The sequence below is a fragment of the Lissotriton vulgaris genome, unplaced genomic scaffold, assembly GCF_964263255.1.
Source record: "Lissotriton vulgaris unplaced genomic scaffold, aLisVul1.2 SCAFFOLD_3203, whole genome shotgun sequence".
NCBI classification, from domain to species: domain Eukaryota; kingdom Metazoa; phylum Chordata; class Amphibia; order Caudata; family Salamandridae; genus Lissotriton; species Lissotriton vulgaris.
The window spans coordinates 166,566-189,545 of record NW_028241256.1 but is presented as its reverse complement, the minus strand read 5'-3'; the positions used below and the strand labels follow the sequence as shown (position 1 = coordinate 189,545).

Sequence of the window (22,980 nt, the reverse complement as noted above, 5' to 3'; positions counted from 1 at the left end):
CTTCTTCAGCGTGCCTATTGATCCAGAGAGCCAATATCTCTTCGGATTCTGTTTAAATGGACGCAGTTTCAAATTTTCGCGCGCACCTCAAGGATTCACAGAAAGCCCCAGCATCTATAGTCAAGCACTGAAAAGACAACTAGATTGTATTCAAATGCCAGTTAACACCGCTTTACTGCAATACGTCGATGATCTACTGATCACCGCACGAAGTGAGCCCGAATGTGAAAAAGCATCACTGACAGTTCTACACTTTCTGGCCGACAAGGGACACAAGGTGTCTCCTTCGAAGCTACAATTCTGTGTTCAGCAAGTTGTGTACTTGGGTCACTTGCTGTCCAAAGTGGGGAGACAGCTCACTCCCGATCGCATTCAGTTAATTACAAATATGCCGCAACCCCAGACACAAAAGGAAGTGCGGGCCTTCATAGGCCTCACCTCGTACTGCAGACAATGGATTCCCCAGTATGCATTTCTAGCCAAGCCACTCATCCAGTTAACGACACAGGAGGCAGCGACTTCGACTGTCCTCCCTTGGACTCAGGAACATACACAAGCTTTTGAAGACTTAAAGAAAGCCTTATGTCAAGCACCAGTTTTAGCGACACCATGTTACAACAAACCGTTTACACTTTTTGTTACAGAACGTGACGGTACAGCATTGTCTGTCCTCACTCAAGATCAAGCAGGTTCACATAAGCCGTGCGCTTATTTCTCTAGTACATTGGATTCAGTAGCCCAAGCACTCCCTGCGTGCTTAAAGTCGGTAGCAGCAACAGCGTTAGCAATAAGACAAAGTGATTCAATTGTTTTAGGTCATCAGTTAACAGTTCAATGGTAAATCATCCTTTAAAGCTACCAGTCATTCCTATTTTGTTTGTGGTCATACCGCATACATACGTTTGCCTCCAGATTGGGATGGTACCTGTTATATTGCATTCCTTCTGCCACCTGTTTTTCTAGCTCCCCCTGATTACCATAGAAATACGAATCTAGTACAGAATAGACCCAAAAGAGATATTCCACTTGTCGACTACACAGAAACGGCATGGGAACAGTACACTGATTTCAATAAAGGATTCTTTTTCTTCCTAGGACCTGTCCAAAACAGTAAATTAATACGTAGATTAACTAGAACACTTGAAGCAGTAGTACATGAAACTGCCTCCGCCTTAGGTAACTTAACAGAGGAGCAATCTGCTATGCGGGTTGTTGTCCTTCAAAATCGTCTTGTGATTGACGTCATCTTGGCAGATAGAGGTGGAGCCTGTAAGGTCATTGGGTCAAGTTGCTGTGTTTTCATTCCACAAAACGCACCATCTGTCTATCAAGCTATTACCCGTTTGCATAAAATTGCCAATCAGATACATCAGAATCCAGGCACCTGGACTTGGTCCGGTTGGTTCTGGACAACGTTAACAGCTTGGGGATGGAAGATCTTATCATTCCTAGGCATTGGCCTTGTTATAGTATTCAGCTGCTGCCTGTGCCTACAGTGTGGGCCAGCGATATGTGGACTGTGTGCCACATCCTGCATTGAGCATTCCAGTTGTCTCTCAAACAGTCAAAGAAAGAAAGATGAACATATAATGTTACAAGAACAGACTGATCGATTCATGAGGATCGATATATCATGAAGGGTCCGTAGGGAACAAGGAGGGAATGAGGTAATATAAATTTTATGGTCAAGTTATGTTCCCTAGCGCGTACCCCACCGACTCCATGTACGAGTTAAAGTGCATGTAACTTCCCTCCTGTACCAGCTATGAAGACGCAAATACATTTGCGTCCAACGTTAATATGTCCTCTTTCAGACCCACCATGAATGGGTTGAATGGTCCGTTCCTAAGTATGCTATGCCAACGTCTTTTTGTAATGTACTCCTACGTTTTTCAGCCCTGGCTGAAGTAGGCCCTGAATCTCTGCCACCGAGCCTCTTTTCTGGCTTCTGACTCCGAGAAATCTCTGCCCAGGCAGCCCCCGTACCCGTGAACTCTGACTTACTTCTAGCGCGGCCCTCCGTGCTCAGCTCAGCCGCTGCCTGCCAAGATTGACTATAACCTTCGAGTTATCTGTTTCCCTCCCCGAAAATACATTCCTTCCTGCTAGCTTCAGTAAACATCCTTCCTCAGCTACAGGGCTAAAGGGCCGACCTGTCTCTATGCAAGTAATTCATAGCTCCGTTGCCATGCTTCCATGGAAGGCCCCATGCCCCACGCTTCTCATACAGACACTCAGGCGCTTATACACGCACTCACAGCAAGTATAGAATAGCTTCTGCTCTAGAAACCTTTCTGCCCAGATAGCTTAGTTCCTAAACATCAGATATCAGATATGATAGAAGCACAAGTTGATCTGACATGCCAGACTTCTGTCTCTTTCCGTCAGTGTAAATGTCAAGTCCCCTGCACCCCTCCAATCACACGTCATGCAGCTGCGCGCGCATCCAAGTTTCCGATTTCTGCTGACATTGCCACATTTTCCGTTAGTACCACCCCTTTGTGACACCTATCAGTGACGTTTCCAGACCACACCTCTAGTTCACGCCTCTTGATTACGCACATGCACCACGTGTATATTGTTATCTTGTCTTCTCTCAGCTGTTACGCCTCTTGCACTGTAACCTATGGTATGAAATAAGTATATAAGCTATGTACTGTTAATAAAATGTGGCGCGCTCATCTATCCCTTCTGACACCCTGTGTGGTGGTCAGAACATGATATCTTGGTCATGACCATTCCTTTTTAAGGAATAAAACCCCTTAGAACTCTAACACCACGGACTCTGTCTTCTTTCATCAGATCTGAGTTATTATTGATTAAGTACTTACCTGCATAGAAATTAAGAGAGTAAATTAATTATTTACGTCAGAAGGAGTGAGAGAAGGGGACTCAGTGAGGGATCAAAGAAAGGTAAATGAGGCAGTGTGGGTGAGGGAAGAGGATTGACAGAGTGAGGTGATGGAGGGAGTAAGGCCAAGAGAGAGGGAGTGATGGAAGGATAGACCGAAAGAGAAATAAAAAAGTGTTTTTGTCAGATGTACTTACCTTATAAATGGAATATCTGTGGAAACGAAAAAACAAATCAGTTATAATATATTATTCACAATACAAGACAATACAAGAGACAAGGCAGGAGATTAAAAGTCACAAAAGGGTACTTACAAATAAAGTGAAAGATAAAAAAAACAAAAAGGGAAACAAAGGAACAGTGAAGGAGAAAAAGAGGGAAAAAGAAATAAAGAGAGAGCAAATAACTAACAGGATAATGAGGCAGATAGAGTCAGAGACACAGAAGGAAAGACAAATGAACTGAAAATAAGTAAGGGACTAAAGGAATGGGAGTTAGCAAAACTAAATGAGGAAAGAGGAGTAAGAGAAGGGACATGAAGGAGAAGCAATGGGGAGTGAGTGGTGTGCATTAATGACAGTGAGGGATAGAAGATGACTGAGGGTGACTGAACGGAACTGACAGAGTAAGGGGACAGTGAAAGTCAGGGTAAGAGAGAGGAAGTGAGGGAAGACGACAGAGGGATTTTTGAGAACATGTGTTTAAAGTCGAGTAAAGTGAGTGACAAAAGGGAAATTAGTGAGGGAGTGAAGGAAGGAAAGAGAGGTGAAAGGGGAGTGAAGCAGATGGACTGAGAGAAGGTAAGTGGGGGAGAGAAGAAAGGGAAAAGGGAGTGAAGGATGGGGAATAAGGGGTACTGAGAGAAGTGTATTAAGGAAACGGGGTTGAGGTGCATGAGAGAAGGACAGTGAGGTTGAAGAAATAAAAGTGGTAGAGGGTGGATAAAGTCGAGGGAGCCTGACACAATAGGAGTAAGTGATTGAGAAGACACAGGGAGTGAAGGAAGGAGTGAAAGAAGGGGACTGAGTAAGGGATCAAAGAAAGGTAAATGAGGCAGTGTGGATGAGTTAAAGAGAGTAAGTGTGAGGGAAGAGGAGTAACAGAGTGAGGTGATGAAAGGAGTGAGGCTAAGAGAGAGGGAGTGATGGAAAAGGACAGAGAAAGTAAGAGGACAGAGGGAGTTTTGAGAAGGTGTGTTTGAATTGGAGTAAGGTGAGTGACAGAAGGGAATTAGTAAGGGAGCAAAGGAAGGAAACAGAGGTGTAGGGGAGTGAAGCAGAGGGACTGACATAAGATTAAAGGGTGAGAAGACTAAGAAGAAGGGGAGTGAAGTATGGAGAATGAGGATAAGTGAGGGAAGCACAGTAAGGGGACAGGGGTGAGGTAGGGTAGGAGAATGACAGTAAGTTGGAGGAAACAGAGGTGATACAGGATGAATAAGGTGAGTGAGCATGAGACAAGGGGAGTAAAAGAGTGAGGAGATAGAGGGAGTGAAGGAAAGAGTGAGAGAAGGGGACCAAGTGAAGGAGCAAAGAAAGGTCAGTGACGAAATGTGGATGAGTTAAAGGGAGTGAGCATTTGAGAAAGGGAGTCAGAAAGTGAAGGGATGAAGGCAGTGAGGGTTAGAGACAGAGAGTGAGGGAAGGATAGAGAGAAACAGAAATTAAAAAGTAATAAAAATTTATTTTTTATTAGTCGTACTTACCTTATACATGTAATATCTGTGGAAGAGAATAAACAAATCAGTTATAATATATATTTCACAATACAAAAAAACAAATTAACTTCTACAACATGTTATATCATTTATTTTTGCTGTTCTCAGAATATATTGATTTTCACTAAAAACAGTGAGTTCAATACTAATCATCATATCACAGCAGGCAAAAAAGAACACAATCAAAATTATTGTGTTTAAAAAACCCATAAAACTTTGAAAAAACATATTTTAAATGTTTTCTTCCAAACAGCAATTTCTAACATACAGTATCTCATTTTTATACTCTCAAACTAAAGTGATATAGAAACATATATTAACCACATTTCCCCAAAATACGTATTCTTCATTTACATACCTTTCCACATGGCCAAATGGTATACAGGAAGTCCTGGTTTTGGAAATTACTTAATAGTAGTTTTAAACTTCCATTTACTGGACTTTCTGAATGAAAAGCTCTAACATCTATTTCATCATCTAACACTAGTTATATTTGCACCTCTGACTTACTCTTGATTAACATTTCCTATAATACTGATATGACTCACTATGTGATACACTTACTCTACCTCTATGACAACTCCAAGTTTACTAATTATCTTGATCACTTTCACTCACAAACTAATTTTGAACAACACACTTACTTTTATTAACTGCTCCAATCTTCATTTTCCAATTACTTTCTCTAAAATTTTGGTTCTAAAAACACTAGGTAAGAATTTCTTAAGTCAAAAGGCAAACGTTGTTTTGAAATGAATTCACTATCATTACAAACGTATGTAAAAACATATATTATCAACATTTACCCGAGAAACTCATTATTCATTGACGTACTTTCCCACATGGCCAAATAGTTCGTAAAAATTCCTTGGTTTTGAAAATACTTAATACTACTCTTGAACTTCCATTTCCCGACCTTCTGCATGAAAAGCTCCACTGTCTTATGTAACACCTAACAATATTTACATCTCCACCCGATGATGTGTATCATGTCCATAAAACATTAAACAACAAGAAAAATATCACAATCTCTACATTATATACTATCCTGATGACTAACTTTTATTAATTGTTCCAATCTTTCTAGGCCAATTACTTTTCCTAAAATTTAGGTTGTAAAAACACTAGGTAAGAATTTTTTAAGTCAAAAGGCAAACGTTTTTTGAAAGTCAAAAGAGTATCATTACAATAATTCCAGCCTTTTTGACATTTTAAATAAGATGTATAATGTCCAGAAGTTGTTGAAGAACCATCAAGGAAAATAATTGCTACAGTTACAAAGGTTCTTCCTGAAAGTGATAATTGAGAAGCCACAACATTTTTAATTAAAGTTGTCAATTTAGTTCCATCAGATCTACATCATTGGAACATTAAAATTACATACTGTCCATAACTTTGTATAAATAATGTTGATAGCATTGCAGAGTTACATTGGGTACAAACCATGTTTTGATCTGCTGCTGTAACTAGATTATTAAAAGACACTGATTTGCAGTCTGGTAAAGTCAAATATATAAATCTTTCAGTGTCTTCTGTAGTACTACTTGAGAAGGAACAATTATTGCAGTCATGTTGCCATTTATAAGAAAGGCCAAAAGATTTTCAACATCTATACCTTCCTCTGGCAATACAACAAGCATGTACATTAGAAATTCCTGACAATCTTGCTGAATATCCTGAGAAAATTGATTTATACCAGAACATATATCTAAATCATTTCGAATAACAGAAACACTTTCTATTTTTGTTCTATCACTGCTACATTTCTAAAACACAGTATTCAATAAACAACAAAATCTTTGATCCTGATTTTCAACAATCTCTTCTTGCAAATTTTGGAGAAATAAAACAACATTAACCACTACATTTGCATAGCAGTTGACACCAGAACTGTTCTCAAATTGAAATCCAACAATATCTTCAACAGAATCCTCTTTGTTTCCGCTTACAATTACTGGTTCATCTACTTTTCTTCTTTTTGCAACAGACTAGCTACAATTTTTCTCATTTTTTCTTTTTCGGCCTACCACACGCTTTTCAAATAGAGGATATTGAGGTAAATTTGGAGCATACTCTCTTCTTAACCTATTGTATTCCTTTACACAATTTAGATCTGCACTAATCTTTGTCTCATCAAAATCAATCAAGTGCAATCCAGATAAAGTTCTGACTCGAGATAAAGCAACATATGCCATACCCTCCTTGAAGACAGAACTTCCAATATTCACCAAAGCACTATCTACACTTAAACCTTGAGATTTATGAATAGTTACTGCATATGCCAAAGAAACAGGAAACTGTTTTCGGCGCACATATAAATCTTTCACAAGCAGAAATCGATAAGAACAACCACTAAACTGTTGTACTTCTTCAATTCCATCAAATGTAATTTTCAAAAATTCAATTCCATCTCTATTTTGGTAATTCACAAAATCAACAACATGACCCATTGCTCCATTTATTAAACCTCTTTCCACATGTAAATTCCGTCGTAAAATTATACGACAATTTAAACATGCATATAGAGTTTTTTCAAAATCAGCAGTTTTAGATATTGTCTTCTCTAAAGAATCCAACTTTGATTTCAACTTCTCTGACAAAACAATAGTAACTCCTTCGTGCTCTATTTTATCAATAGCTTCCAGTTTTCAAAATCTCTTGATTTTCTAACTCTAACATTTTGTTGTTGAAGACTGAACATTCCCGTAGAGTTGGCATCAAGCATATTATTGTTTTGTTTTCAGCAATATTCTTATAGATATTCTCTGGGAGAATATTTTCATTTGGAAACAAATTTGAAATTAATCGTGCCTGTAAAGCTTCTTTGCCATGTTCAGTTACTTTTCCAATTCTTACATCTTGTAAAAAATGTTTGTAATCTTCATCCTTTGCCTGTCGCATATTTTGACGCAGTTCTGCATATTTGAAATATAACCAGATATTGACATTTCCAATGCTTCCTAGACACTTCCTGGTATCTTCATGCGTAAGCATTTTGAAAGACTTTCACTGCAGTTAGCTGCAGTAGATCTCCAAAAACATTGATGTGTTTGCCTCCAAATAACACAACATACTCTGTTTTAAGAATTTGTTGCATTCTTAAATGCACCAAAGCAAGCATGACATTTGATACCATGCTTACCTCATCAATTATAAGAAGTTTCATTTTCTTCAGGACTCTGGAAACTTCAAAACAAGCTACACCAGATAGCTTGTGGTAATGTAATTTATTATCATGCTCTACTGGCAGCATCAATAAACAATGTAAGTAATTCCTTTAATGTTATGTGCTGCCAACCCAGTTGGAGCAGTAACAACACAAGACAGTGATGAGTCTGTTCTTTTCTGCAGATAAGTTGCAATAGCTTTAATCAGAAAACTTTTCCCAGTTCCTGCTTCTTCACTCACGTACAGTCAGACAGGTTCAAATGAAGTATATGAGCACTCTTTTTTATCATGACGTAAACAATGCTCAATCTGTTCTGTAACTTCATCATACATTTCTTTCTGCTCCACATTTAGTTGTTTTTACAAATCTTCTAAGTTAACTACTTCCTATTGAGCTTGTTCCATTGCTCTTTCCACCTCTTCCATGGCAGTGGCAGCTTCATTTTGGATAATTGGTCCTCCTAGTGGATCCTGACTCAACGAAGCAGAACTCTGACTGTCTTGAGAACTGTCTCTAGCAATCTCTGCTGCAATGGTAGCTTCTTGCTGTATTTCATCGTTCAACATTTGCAGATAATTTGAAAAAACAGGACATTCTATGGTATCCTTGGTTGCATTGAAAGAATCTTCATAACTGAGAAAATGTCCAAGTAGTTCCTTTTCTGAACGCCATGGCTTAAAGAGTTGCAAAAGAGCTAAATAGTAAAATTCCCTTTTGTCAGGAGATTCACAACTCAATTTTCGATGATTAATCAAATGTCCTTTCCTTTGTTTCACCAGACATCCTTCGCATCCAATTCCAGCATATACTACTTTATTGATATCTTCAATCATATTCCTCTTAAAAGTATAGCTTTGCAGTACTTCATAGAGACAAACGTTCTCAAGATGACTACTTCTATTTGGATAATATGTATTCAACATGTTTGTTTTCAAAATATATGTACTGTTTGGTTCACACTCCGCCAAATACTCAATTTCTTGTACAGACTTCAAAACTCGGTTTCGTGTTGAAGCAAGACCTAGACTCACCTAAATGATAGATCTAGATTTGGCATACAGACTTGCTGATGATAATCGATCTGAACATTCATATGCTACAATTTCTCGATGCGACAACATCTTCAGACTGTAACTGTATAATTTTTTACTTAGGCTCTTTTCGTGAGAAATTTCCTCCCACATTTCCTTTAGTTCTATCTTCTCTGATTTTGTTATGTAAGATGTTACATATCGAGCCACAGCAATAGAGTTGTCAGTAACATATTGAATATCCATGTTAGCATTCCACATGGTCAAAATGACTGGATTGTAGTCATTTATGTATTTGGAATCTTCATTTCTTTTCAAGGTGTACGTATTTTTGGGTGATTTTCTTGTCACAGTATGTCGCAGTGAAGACATAAAATTGTTCACTCTTCCTTTTGATATTACTGGTCGTGGAAATCCAAAACGACATTTTGTATAGAACTTCTCCTTGGATTTGAACTTTTGACAACAGTATTTTCCACAGCGATGGGTTTGAAAGCGTAAGACTTGATGTCGTAAATTGTCTTCTTCTGTACTTTTCGGAACAACACATGTGGAATACTGTTCAATGAAACTCATCACTGTGTCATCCGAATCTGTTCCAAATTTAGGAGCATCTTTGATCCGTAGCAGCATACGTAGGTGAGGAGCACCTCTTGCTTGATACTCCTTTCTCCAAAAGAAATCCAAAACCTCTCCAAGTGGAGGATTTTTTGTGTTTGTGATGAAAGACATCATAGCTTCAAATCTATGATTAAAATACCTGCACACATTAATTGGATCCAAAGAGGACAGTTCTCCTTGTGTCTTGAATTGTATATTCTCTATGTTTGCATTTGCCTCTTGAAGAAATTCAAGTTAGTCTTCCCAGGCATACTCAGTGCAGCTAAGAGTGAGGAACCATGTAGGAGTTCCTAAGTTTCTTAGCATACATTTCAATTCCCCATGACGGTGGTACCAATACTCATTAGTACCACGCTGACATGCCATGAGATTGATTAGATGAGATTCCAACATATTGTCTTGCTCTTGGACTTTATCCATAAAGTCCCTTGCTGAAACATTTTGAAGATTTACTCCAGATTTCAGTATATGGTTCACAGCATAAGATATCCCAGACAAGTCACTCTCAAACAGAAGATGAAACAAATATGGAATGCATTGGCGAAATCTTGGATCTTCTGCATATAGTCTTAAAGTCCGGTATTCCGATGCAGGAATTTGAACAGGTCGCTCATCATATCTTCCACCTTGACCTGTTGGAAACAATTGAGGAAAACAACAAGCTTCCAAGCTTTCTTCCCACATACTTATGTGACTTCTTTTGGCTTCTTTCATTTGGAACAACTCAATAGCATTCCCCATTACTTCTTTGGAATGCAGACGATGAACACTATAATGCTCATTAATTTGTTCACTTCTGGACACATCCACTTTTTCAATCTGTCCAGCTGAGGAATGACTGTCCTCTTCTACAGTTGTTTCCTCTTCTCCTACATATACATTTGTGTAGTACTGATTGTTTTTTACTAAATACAACGTTGCCTTTTTGACTTTCCTAACATCCACTAAATCTTGCCAGATTTTTTTACTCTTTGTCGGAACGCCATTAACTAGAATAACCAGAGGTTCCTCTTCCACTTTTTCTACACCAATGGTGTCAATATTTTTCTTTAAATCTAAAGGCAAATAAACAACTCTTCCCTTTAATCCTCTCTGTAAATCAGAAGGAGGCAATTTCCCTGTCTTAGGCTCCATGCGAACAATAGCCTGAAATGGATGCACACATTGAATCAGAATAGACTCATAGGTATTTAAACCCATCAATTCAGACGGAATACTTACTAACTCAAGATTATTATGTACAGCTCTAGCAGGTATTCTGTTTTCATTTAATTTATTATAACAATATTTACAAATCCGTAAATCAGAACCCAAATCGAAACAATTCTCAACCAACAAATAAGTTGCAAAATCCTTCCACTCATTATTATTTTCCTTTTCACTTTTTACATAAAAATCAACTAACCGAGTCTGATTCTTGTAATGAGTTCGTCGACAACACACACAAGAAATATGTGGCCTTTCACTTGAAATGATCTTAAACTTTGTAATTTCATGATTAAAATTTTCAGTACTTACAATCTGTACATTCTCTTCCACATTACTTTCAATTACTGTATCAGATTCTGCAGTGTCCTATTTTTCACCAAAGTAACAAAACTCAATTTCTTCACAAATGTTCTTCACATGTAATTCAGATCCATGCAAAAGAGCACTGTTTAACTGTTTTAGCTTAAGAGCTGGACTTTTTGCATAATACAACCTTCTCACTATTTTCCTCACTTTAGTTTGATGCACTGCTAACATCCTAAAATGGTGAAAAGTATTCTGAAATACTTTTCACCAGCTTTTCCGCGCTACCGTAGGAGCGCCATGCATGTGGGTAGGTTTACAAGCCCTGGCTGCACGTACTAGAGTTACCGTACCTTACCGTGCTGCCCCACGGGAATAGACTGCAGGGCCCATTAGGAAAACCCTTAGGGTCACCACACTACTGCAGGACCTCTTGGCCTGCCCCCTTACAGACCCAGAGAGGTTGTATCTTCCTTTTTTTCTTTATTGTTATTTTATCACTGTGTAGTACTGAGCACTTGAGGTCCTGAGGAATTGCCATTTGGGCAAGAAACATGTCGACCTGACCAGAGGGTTTGAGGTAGTCCGCTGTGCACCTTACAGTCTCTATCTCCCCTCCCACCTTTTTAAACAAGGGAATTAGCTACGCGAATAAATGTCCTTGTGAACTGACTTACCTTTTTTAATCACAATCCCCTCACGACTACACCTTCACTTGACCCCTCACACGCATTCAACCATTGGCTGGAACAACAGAACTCCAATAAAGAGCGCCTGTTAGGCGCCGGTCAGACATTGCAGTACCAGTCTGACGAGGAGCTGGAGGCCAATGATGAAGCATGACATCTAGCTCACTGGGTGTGTGAGGCCTTTTAGTTGCAACAAGGGAACTTCTTGTTCCCTGCCTTTTCTCTCCCTCTGTACAACATACACGCTTTCTTGTCTATTCTCCGGGGAACATTGTACCTTCTGCTGTTTATACTTTTCTAGAAAGACAAGCCAGTGAATGACCATGCAAACCTGTTTTTTTCCCTCACTCTGCAAGGATCTAAGTCTTGCAACTTCTTCATCTTTTGTTTTAGAGTTTTCCTAATATATGTATGTAAGAAATTGCAAAACAAATTAATAGAATCCTGTCGCACACTACAAATACTACTACAATTCCAAGTATACACCGGAGCCTTAGGACGTCTCCCTAAAACTTCATCAGCTAACACCTCATGTGCATTTCTAGGCACAATTTTTTCTTTTTCAACCGTCCTTCACCTCATATGCTCAACCACTGGTGTCAACTGCATGCACCAAAACAGTAAGTAACTCTCTTCATTAATAAATGGCTCACAACTTGAACTATGCTTCCATTCTCCCAAAAAACATCACAAAAATGTGTCCGATTAATGACTCTTTTCCACTTACATTTCGATTTCAAATCATTGATTGCCTTGTCTAGTGTACGAATTCTATTGATTACTAAAATATACAGCTTTCTCTGCACTTCAAAAGCCTGATCAACAAACTTTTCTATTCTTCTATTTTTCTTGTAAAACACTGTTTTCCTTTTATCGTGCTTAAGATACTCTGTTAGAAAACATTCATCTACGAATGTCAATAAACTGATTTCTCCTACGATTACCATACACACTATCATCTCCTCGTACCGTTATACCAGTTTTTGGGGAGCTCTGCTTTTTCTTTTTTTTGCATTTGTTTTTTTTTTCATAGGAAAACTTTCTTGTCATTGTTTGCATTTTATCAATTTCTTTAAGAAATCTTTTCTTTGCTTACCAGGAGCATTTTTTTTCTCTGAAAATTGTCTTTTGGATGAATCTTCTAATTCAGTCCTCTTGGTCAATAAAGCTTGCTTATAAAGTTTTCTTTTCCGGTCCTTGGAAGGCATATTCTAATATGGCTCTGTAGATATTTACAATCGGTTGAAAAGAAAAAAAGCAATTACATTAACTAAACGATGTAAACACTAGTTCACTACTTAAGTAAGTATATAGCGCAGCAAGTGTCTCTCACCAGAGTAGGAAATCATGCTCTGACTGCTGTTTCTCAGTTTATGTCAGTGCAGTACAGTTTCAACATTATTCTCACTTTCTACCTACGCCATCTCTTTCTCTTTGTGTGTCTCATATCACTCTCTGCCTACACCATCTTCCTTTTTGCATGCCTCATCTAACTCTCTCCTTCAACCATCTTTCTCTTCCCTTGTGTGTGTCATCTCACTCTCCACCCACACCATATCTCTGTTTGTGTGTGTGTGTGTCATGTCACTCTCTGCCTGCACCATCTCTCTATTTGTATACGTGTGTCATCTCACTCTCTGCCTGCACCATCTTTCTGTTTGTGTGTGTGTGTGTGTCATCTCACTCTATGCCTGCACCATCTCCCTGTTTGTGTGTGTTTGTGTGTCATATATTAATCGATTTCTTTAATGCATAATTTATTTTACCAGCATTACAAAAAAACATGATTTACAATGAAACAATAATGAAGCCCTATGTACTTCTTAATGGTCCCAAGAGTGTATACTACACTCTATTTATATTAAATAAATCATTACTCACCTGAAAAAAAACTTTAAAAGAGTTAGAACAGAGTCAGTGACACACACCAGATTTTCTTCAGCAGAATCTCTGAAATGCAACACAGCATGTTAGAATACATGCTTTTCATTTTTCAAAGAAGTAATTCTAATGGTTGAGAAAAGTTAATTAAAAGGAACATTCACAGGAAAAGCTGGTATACAGAGAAGTCAAACCCTCTTGCTGAGTTATTTACAGGAAGAGAAAACTTTAACATAGATGCAGGCAGTGATTGCATGTAGAGGAATTAGGAATTGAACCCAGAAAAGAATATAAAATGGATTTCACTAATGGCATCAATTGAGCAACAATATAAAAAAAGAGACACATATTTACAAGCCCTTTGCGCCACTTTTAACATGGGCATTGATTGCTTGTACCCATGTTAAAGGTTGCACAAGGGGCTTGTAAATATGCCCCTTTTTTAATATTGTATCTCAATTGATGCCATTACTGAAATCCATTTCATATTCTTTTCTGTGTGCTATTCCTATCACTCTCCATGCATTGACTGCCTGTACCCATGTTAATGGTTGCGCAAGGGGCTTGTAAATATGCCCCTCTTTTTCTTATATTCTATCTCAATTTATGCCATTAGTGAAATCCTTTACGCATCTCTCACACCATTTCATATTCTTGTCTATGTGCCATTCCTATCCCTCTGTATGCATTTACTGCTTGCACCCGTTTTAAAGATTGCGTAAGGGGCTTGTAAATAAGCCTCTCTTTTTTTATATTGTTTCTCAATTTATGCCATTAGTGAAATCCTTTATGCATCTCCCACACCATTTCATATTGTTTTCTATCTGCTTTTCCTATCCTTCTGCATGCATTCACTGCCTGCACCCATGTTAAAGGTTGTGCAAAGGGCTTGTAAATATGTCCGTCTTTTTTTATATTGTTTCTCAATTGATGCCACTAGTGAAATCATTTATGTATCTCCCACACCATTTCTTATTGTTTTCTGTGTCCCATTTGTGTCTCTGTGCCTGCATTCACTGGCTCTACCCATGTTAAAGGTTGCACAAAGGGCTTGTAAATATGTCCCTCTTTTTTATATTGTTTCTCAGTTGATGTCATTAGTTAAATCCTCTTCTTATTTACAAGCCCCTTGCGTCACCTTTAACAAAAATAGGAACATATTTACAAGCCCCTTGCGTCACCTTTAACAAAAATAGGAACATATTTACAAGCCCCTTGTGTCACCTTTAACAAAAATAGGAACATATTTACAAACCCCTTGCATCACCTTTAACAAAAACAGGAGCATATTTACAAGTCCCTTACATCACCTTTAACAAGAAGAGGAGCATATTTACAAGCCCCTTGCGTCACCTTTAACAAAAAAAGAAGCATATTTACAAACCTCTTGCGTCACCTTTAACAAAAAGAGAAGCATATTTACAAGCCCCTTGCATTACCTTTAACAAAAATAGGAGCATATTTACAAGCCCCATGCGTCACCTTTAACAAAAACAGGAGCATATTTACAAGCCCCTTGCGTCACATTTAACAAAAAAAGAGCTTATTTTCAAGCCCCTTGCGTCACCTTTAACAAAAAAAGGAGCATATTTACAAGCCCCTTGTGTCACTTTTAACAAAAATAGGAGCGTATTTACAAGCCCCATGCGTCACCTTTAACAAAAATAGGAGCATATTTACAAGCCCAATGCGTCACCTTTAACAAAAACAGGAGCATATTTACAAGCCCCTTGCGTCACATTTAACAAAAAAAGAGCTTATTTTCAAGCCCCTTGCGTCAACTTTAACAAAAAAAGGAGCATATTTACAAGCCCCATGCGTCACCTTTAACAAAAACAGGAGCATATTTACAAGCCCCATGCGTCACCTTTAACAAAAACAGGAGCATATTTACAAGCCCCTTGCGTCACATTTAACAAAAAAAGAGCTTATTTTCAAGCCCCTTGCGTCACCTTTAACAAAAAAAGGAGCATATTTACAAGCCCCTTGTGTCACATTTAACAAAAAAAGAGCTTATTTTCAAGCCCCTTGCGTCACCTTTAACAAAAAAGGAGCACATTTACAAGCCCCTTGTGTCACTTTTAACAAAAATAGGAGCTTATTTACAAGACCCTTGCGCCACCTTTAACAAAAATAGGAGCATATTTACAAGCCCCATGCGTCACCTTTAACAAAAACAGGAGCATATTTACAAGCCCCTTGCGTCACATTTAACAAAAAAAGAGCTTATTTTCAAGCCCCTTGCGTCACCTTTAACAAAAAAAGGAGCATATTTACAAGCCCCTTGTGTCACTTTTAACAAAAATAGGAGCCTATTTACAAGACCCTTGCGCCACCTTTAACAAAAAGAGGAGCATATTTACAAGCCCCTTGCATCACCTTTAACAAAAAGAGGAGCATATTTACAAGCCCCTTGTGTCACCTTTAACAAAAAGAGGAGCGTATTTACAATCCCCTTGCACCACCTTTAACAAAAACAGGAGCATACTTACAAGCCCCTTGCATCACCTTTAACAAAAACAGGAGCATATTTACAAGCGCCTTGCGTCACCTTTAACAAAAAGAGGAGCATATTTACAAGACCAATGCATCACCTTTAACAAAAATCATAGCATATTTACAAGCCCCTTGCATCACCTTTAACAAAAATCATAGCATATTTACAAGCCCCTTGCGTCACCTTTAACAAAAAGAGGAGCATATTTACAAGCCCCTTGCACCACCTTTAACAAAAACAGGAGCATACTTACAAGCCCCTTGCATCACCTTTAACAAAAACAGGAGCATATTTACAAGCCCCTTGCGTCACCTTTAACAAAAAGAGGAGCATATTTACAAGACCAATGCGCCACCTTTAACAAAAATAGGAGCATATTTACAAGCCCCTTGCATCACCAATAACAAAAAGAGGAGCATATTTACAAGCCCCTTGCATCACCTTTAACAAAAAGAGGAGCATACCTACAAATCCTTTGCGCCACCTTTAACAAAAAGAGGAGCATATTTACTAGCCCCTTGCGTCACCTTTAACAAAAACAGGGGCATATTTGCAAGCCCCTTGCATCACCTTTAACAAAAGAGGGGCATATTTACAAGCCCCTTGTGTCACATTTAACAAAAAGACGATATACCAGCATTTCAGCAAAGCATAAGAAACAATCTAGAAAAAGAGAGACATATTTACTAGCCCAATGAAACCATTAGCACTATCAGGATACCAGCATTCAATGCAAGCATGAGAAAAACTTTAAAAAGAAGACTACCCTATTAGCTTAGAGATGCAAACTGTGAGAAAACACAGGTAAAAGGTGAAAGTATAATTCCTTAATTCACACAAACACTCAGGGGTCGATTCTGATTCGAGAAATAAATCGTCCGTACGATTTGTATGCAGAGCCCTCTCCATACTAATCATACCCGTCCGTCCGAGTCGCGTAGTACGATCCGTATTCCGTGAATCCGTCTGAATCGTCGCAAGCCGTATGTATTGCAAGGCTGAAACCGTGAACCGTACGACTCGTACACGTGCCGTACGACTCGTACACATGCCGTACGACCCTACGAGTACGATCCAGACCAGGGTATGATGATGCAATTTGTATGGTTCACGTCAGGTAAGGACGAGTCGAACGGAAATGCACACAAACACATACACACCGTACAGTCTGTACACCCCATGCTCGCAGGGGTACAGTGCATACCCCTGCGATCATACATCGGGTACGGCTCGTACACCTGTACTCCTGTGATCATGGGGTGTACGCAGCGTACCCAGGGGGGCCATTCCGTACCTGTTTCAGGGGGAACTCTGCTTTTACGGCTGTTTTCAGCTCCCGTAGAAATAGGGTCGTACGGTGCGTACCCGACAAGTATCGTCCTTGCTGGGTTGTAAAAACCAGCCGCAAACCGTACAGATGTCGCGTACAGCGGGTTCCGAGGGAGAATCGTACAGAGATTAGAGTCGTACAATCTCTGTACCACTTGTATGGAGTACGGCTCGTGGTACGAATCGTACTTCGTCGTACGTATGGGGGACGTTGCAGGGTACGATTCAAACGGTAAAAATGCTCCGAACGTCTATTCAGAGCATTTTTTCCCGAATCGAAATGGGCCCCTCAGTGTGATCCCTGTCAAAAATCTTTAAGCCAGACATATTTCCCAAAAAAAACATTTAGCATGTTAAATTGTTTTAGACACAGAGCACAGCCCATTTAAATGTGCACTACATTACAATGCAGAAACCTGACTCATTTTCAAAATAAAACAATAGTGAAGCCCAATATGCTTGTTGTGCTTCCCAATACTGCAAACAGCACTCTCTCTATATTAAATGAACCATTACTCACCTTTGAAATCGTTTTTGAAAATTTTGAACAGTGTCAAACACACAGCAGATTTACTTAAACAGAATCTCTGAAATGCAGCTCAGACACTGGAACCAGAAATTGCAGAAGTTTCCCATTAATTCTTCACACATATCTGTGGTCATAACCAATCAAATATCTTCCCACACTATTTCAAAACTTAACTAACATTTTATTTGGTTCTACATTTCAACACTTTCAAACTCACATAATATTCACCCATTCCCCTTTTGCTCATTCAGCCTGTTACCATGGGAACTCCCACCTAACTAAGGACACAGGTAAAAAGTTCATCATACAATGTTGCAAATGAACCCAGCAAGGGTGTTTGAGCTCTCAATATACCAGCTAATCATGTGCATTGTTCCTTTCAAAGACCTTTTTTTTCAACCATTTGAATGGCTTCTTTAAAAAATCAAAACTATACACCCTAATATGCTGTGTTGCATTTTCAGAAAGCACCAATCATTTCTTGAGCTTGAAGTGCATTGAATGTCATCTTCCTTTTTCTAAACTGCAAGCTTTCCAACTGCCATTTCATTTACAGCCCTCATCTGAGTACAACCAGACCTGCCTTGAAGATGACTTCAGTATGGATTGTTGGACACAGCTTTATTTTCTGGTCTAAGAGGTACGCAGCAAACAGAGGAATTCACAACCTTGATTTACTAAATGTGGATATTTTGTGGATTAGCCAGAGAGGATTGAGATGTCACCAATTGATACCATTGGTGAAATCCTTTATGCATCTTCCACACCCTGACCTCATAATTGTGCACTGTGGTGGAAATGATTTAGGCACATTGACTGGGGTAGGTCTGGAAATGTTTTTAAAGGACATCTTTGGACAATTGATGTCACTTTTTCCTCAAACTGCCTTTGTCTATTCCAATATATGCCAAAGACAAAAATGGAATTGGTCCAACGAATTTTGTCCGCAGATTGAGAAAGCACAGAAACATGTGAATAAATCTGTTTCTGCTTACTTGAGAGACTATGGAATGGGTAGTATATACCACAACAACTTGCTTTACAACATGCAAGGCATCTATAGGAGAGATGGTGGACATTTCAGTGATGATGGGAACAGAGTCTTTCTCTGTAACATCAGACTCTGCATTGGTACTTACTTGTAGGTACAAAAAAAGCACAATGAACACAACTCTATTTAGAGCCAAATAACATCTAAACACTCAAATATGTTTTTTACCTTTATTTTTTTATTAATTTTTAAAAAGTTCCGCGCATGGAGCACTTTCCGAGCACTCCCCGTACGCGGACCCACCGAAATATTTCATATTTAAAAAAAAAATAAACATTACTTTTCACCTTTGGAGTCCTTTAGAGGCCCCCTAAGAAGGCCTAGGGGGTCATGGGCACTCAACCCTGCTCCCTTTCCACGTTTTCATCTTTTATTGTTAACTTTCTTTTAAAACCACAAATGGCGGCAGTAGGGTTCGCTCTCCGAGCACTCACAGGGCACTCTCCGAGCACTTCCCGTGCGCGGACCTAACAAATTCTTTTTTTTTTTAAATAAACATTATTTTTGACCTTTAGAGTCCTTTAGAGGCCCCCTTGAGAAGGCCTTGGGGGTCATGGGCACTCAACCCTGCTCCCTTTCCACGTTTTCATCTTTTATTGTTCACTTTCTTTTGAAAAACAAATGGCAGCGATATTGCACTCTATACTACAAGTCTTACATCATACCACAATCACTTGGCAACTACCTCATAAATTACAAACAAACAATTCTTAATTTCTAAATATAAATTTAATCTTCAGAATTTTCAAAATGTAAAAGAACTTCCAACATTAACTGATCTGGTATTTCTTCTTCATTCACATCTTCTGGATTCTCCTCATGAAAAGTCTGCAAAGAAATTTCCTGGCACTCTATGGTGTCCAAACATTCTACTAATTCATCATCCACAGACTGATCAAAAAAGTCCACCAGTTCTTTGCCTCCAACATCATCTTGATTATCACTGATACTGTCAATTTCTGGTTCATCGATAATTTGAATATAGGTTGCAAAAAATTCCTCATCGTTGTGATCCATTTTATATTTAAATTTTCTTGCTGTAACTTGGAAAGAAAAATAAATCACTTTAATTTATCGTTTTTAGAAATACTTAATATTAAACTAGCTTTATCAAGTCTTTAGTAGTTCAGTTCAGTTCAGTTCAGTTCGTATTTTATTTCAATAATTAAAAATCATCTTAAAAATACATGGTAAACAGTGCATAAAATGTTATTAAATTAAATTACATTTCTGAACATTACGCCTATTTGAAAAAGATTAAAACATTGACTGGGCACATTGTACATGGATCATGATTCAACGATGGAGTTTGTGCTAAGGTTAATTTCTTGTGTTTCTTGATCTAACAGCTATTTTTAGAAAACTTGAAATGGCACACAGGGTATACGTATCATTTGCTTTTTGTAGAAACAACAGGGCTGCTTTCGCATGTCGTATTTTCTGGCTTTTAAGTATGTGGACCAGAAATCGACGCCTAGGCAATTGATAAAATGAACATAAAAGTACAAAATGAAGGGTGTCCTGCGGAGACCTATTGTCGCAGCCGCAGACACCCTTCTGCTCAATCGTTACAGTAAACCCCGAAGGATAGGCTAAAATATTAGGTAAAAGATTGAGCCTAAAATGACATATTAAAAATCTGTCCTGTTGATTATACATTAAAAACAGATAGGGTTCCATGCCCACCCCGTTGTCTACTAGACTATGCGCTGTTACTGATCTCTTAAGTATCTCCGCTTTTAGTCTGGCAGCTGCAAAGCTTTCTAATAACAGTTTCTTCACTGTCATTTTACAATTGTTTGTAATCAGCGCGTGATCAAGAAACAAATGAGACTGGTGAATAGTTGTCAGAGTAACATTAACATATTTCAACCAGGGGATTTGGAGTGCATTGTCCCTTAGCAGACAGTCTTTTGCAATTTCCCTGGTTAATTCAGCCTCTGGGTTGGTCCATATTCTAATCCAAGCAGTGATAGGCCTAATCTTCACCTCGTCCGAGATGTATCCCATCCCCAATTCTTGGTGTACAATGACTGAGGGGGTAGATTGTGGAATTTTGAGGATTCTACGGAAGAACTTGTCTTCTTCAATTTGTAGTTTTGTCGGGTCCTTGAATCCCCACACCTCAGCTCCATATACTGCTTTTGACGTGGTGATCGAACCATAGAGGGTCATTATTTGTTCAGGACACCACCGGCTAAGTCTATTCGCAAAACTTAAAATTGCCCCATTGGAAGATATAAGCTTTGAGCAATGTCTTTAGTAATAAGGATAGTGCACTGCTGTTAGGGTAGTATAAAAAGACAAGGCAGCATTGGTATTTCAAAAATTACAGCAATGCAGTTACATTTACACGGTTCCCATACGATCATGCAATCTCCATGTCTTTACATTTCAATAAGGCTTAAGGATATGAGTAAACTTACTATATAACACAAAAATGTTGCACTCTATACTACAAATCCCACTTCATACAACAATTATTTGACCGCTACCTCATAAATTACATTTTAAAAAGTTTAATTTCTCAAACAAATGTTATTTACTAAATATAAATTTATTGTTGGGGTTTTTAGAAATTTAAATCATCGTCTAACATTGCATCATCAGCAATATCAACATTGAAAATCTCCCAAAAAGAATCCTCAAACTTAATGAACTCCAAAGCTTCCATTAAATCTGAATCCAAGGATTCTGCGTTGAAGTCAATGGAGCATTGAAGAAAAGATGCTGCAGGCGACCAGGAGGAAGCCGTCCGGAGTGATCCAAGGGTGGATCAAGGAAGAAGAAGATCTGAAACCAGAGGGGACAATGTTCACAGTCACTAGCCAGTGACTGGAGTGGAACCAGGAAGGAACCAGATGCTGTCGTAGTGATCAGGTGAAGAGTGGATGCTTGACTCTGCAGCCACATAGACCAGGAGGTGTCCTCGATGACCAGGATGGAGGCATGAGCTGTCCCATGCAGGCTCTCGCTGTCGGCGGTGTTGGTTCTGGATTCGGCATCAACAGGCCTTGGCAAAGGCAACCCACGCGGTGAGTGGAAAAGGCATCTGGTACAGACCAGGAGGGTCCGGGGTGCTTCTCCTTTGCAGGGAAGCAAGGGCCAGTCTGGAGCAACCAGACCAGCAGTGTTAATGTCGTGGATCATTGTCTAGGAGGCCACTAGCCAGCCGTCAAGGGACCAGACAACGCGTCGAACAGCAATCAAGCAAAAGGGCCCCACGCAGATCTCGTAGATGCTGGAGGGCTGATCTTCTGTGCAGGAGCTTCTCGGAGCTTCTCAATCCCCAAAGCACTTTCTCGTGGATGCCTCTGAAGTCGTGCTGGAAGCGAAGTGCAGTTTCTTCAAGATGGCCGGTCCCACGTGTCGATAAGGCTATCCTTGTCCAGGTAAGCCTCTATTGCCTAAGTGGCCATATAAGGAAGTAACAGCACTGGCATGGTTACCCCCTATCTCATGGTCCACTAAGCAAACCCTCACATTAAGGGTATCTGAGGGTCTCCACCATAGGGAATTTCTACCTGTGGTGTGTTTTGGCAAAGTAAAAGGCTTGTGCTGGGATGGAGTACTGAAGTGAGGCTCGAATAATGTTGGGCTCAACTTCCTCCAATCACTATCCACCATCTATGCCTTTCTTTCCAGGGCTGAGTTGCAGTATGCTCTCAGGTTCAACCTCTGGCTACCTAAAGCTGGAGGCTGGGTCCCTCTGTTTGGCTTACTGGAGGGACAGGTCAGGTTTGCGGCCCTTAGGTCCCAGGTTTGGCTGTGCCCAACAGTGTCCATCTGCGGGAGGTCCCTAACTAAGTTTAAGGGGGATCCCTCAGGAGTTTGTTTTATTTTCACCTGGCTAGGACTGCTAGCTTTGGTGCCCTTAATCTGCTGATTTGGAGGTTCCTTTGGACAGGGGGGCCTTTGGTGTCCACCACTGTCCTCCCTGACCTCTACAGCCCTGGGCTGACTGAGGCAGGTTAGAGAGGGGCAGGTTACCTGCTCCAGACTTGGTCCCACCTTGGAAGGGTCCACTGACATCAGTCGTTCTGCCAGGCTAGGCCTAACTACCTCTGGGGCAGTTTTTTCACAAGGGGTAAGATCAGTTCCCT

General features: G+C 39.4%; 1 pseudogene; it reads right to left on the bottom strand.

The window, feature by feature from the left end:
- The window catches only part of LOC147672001 (uncharacterized), a 79,411-nt pseudogene that overhangs the window by 48,073 nt on the left and 8,358 nt on the right, over positions 1-22,980 (bottom strand).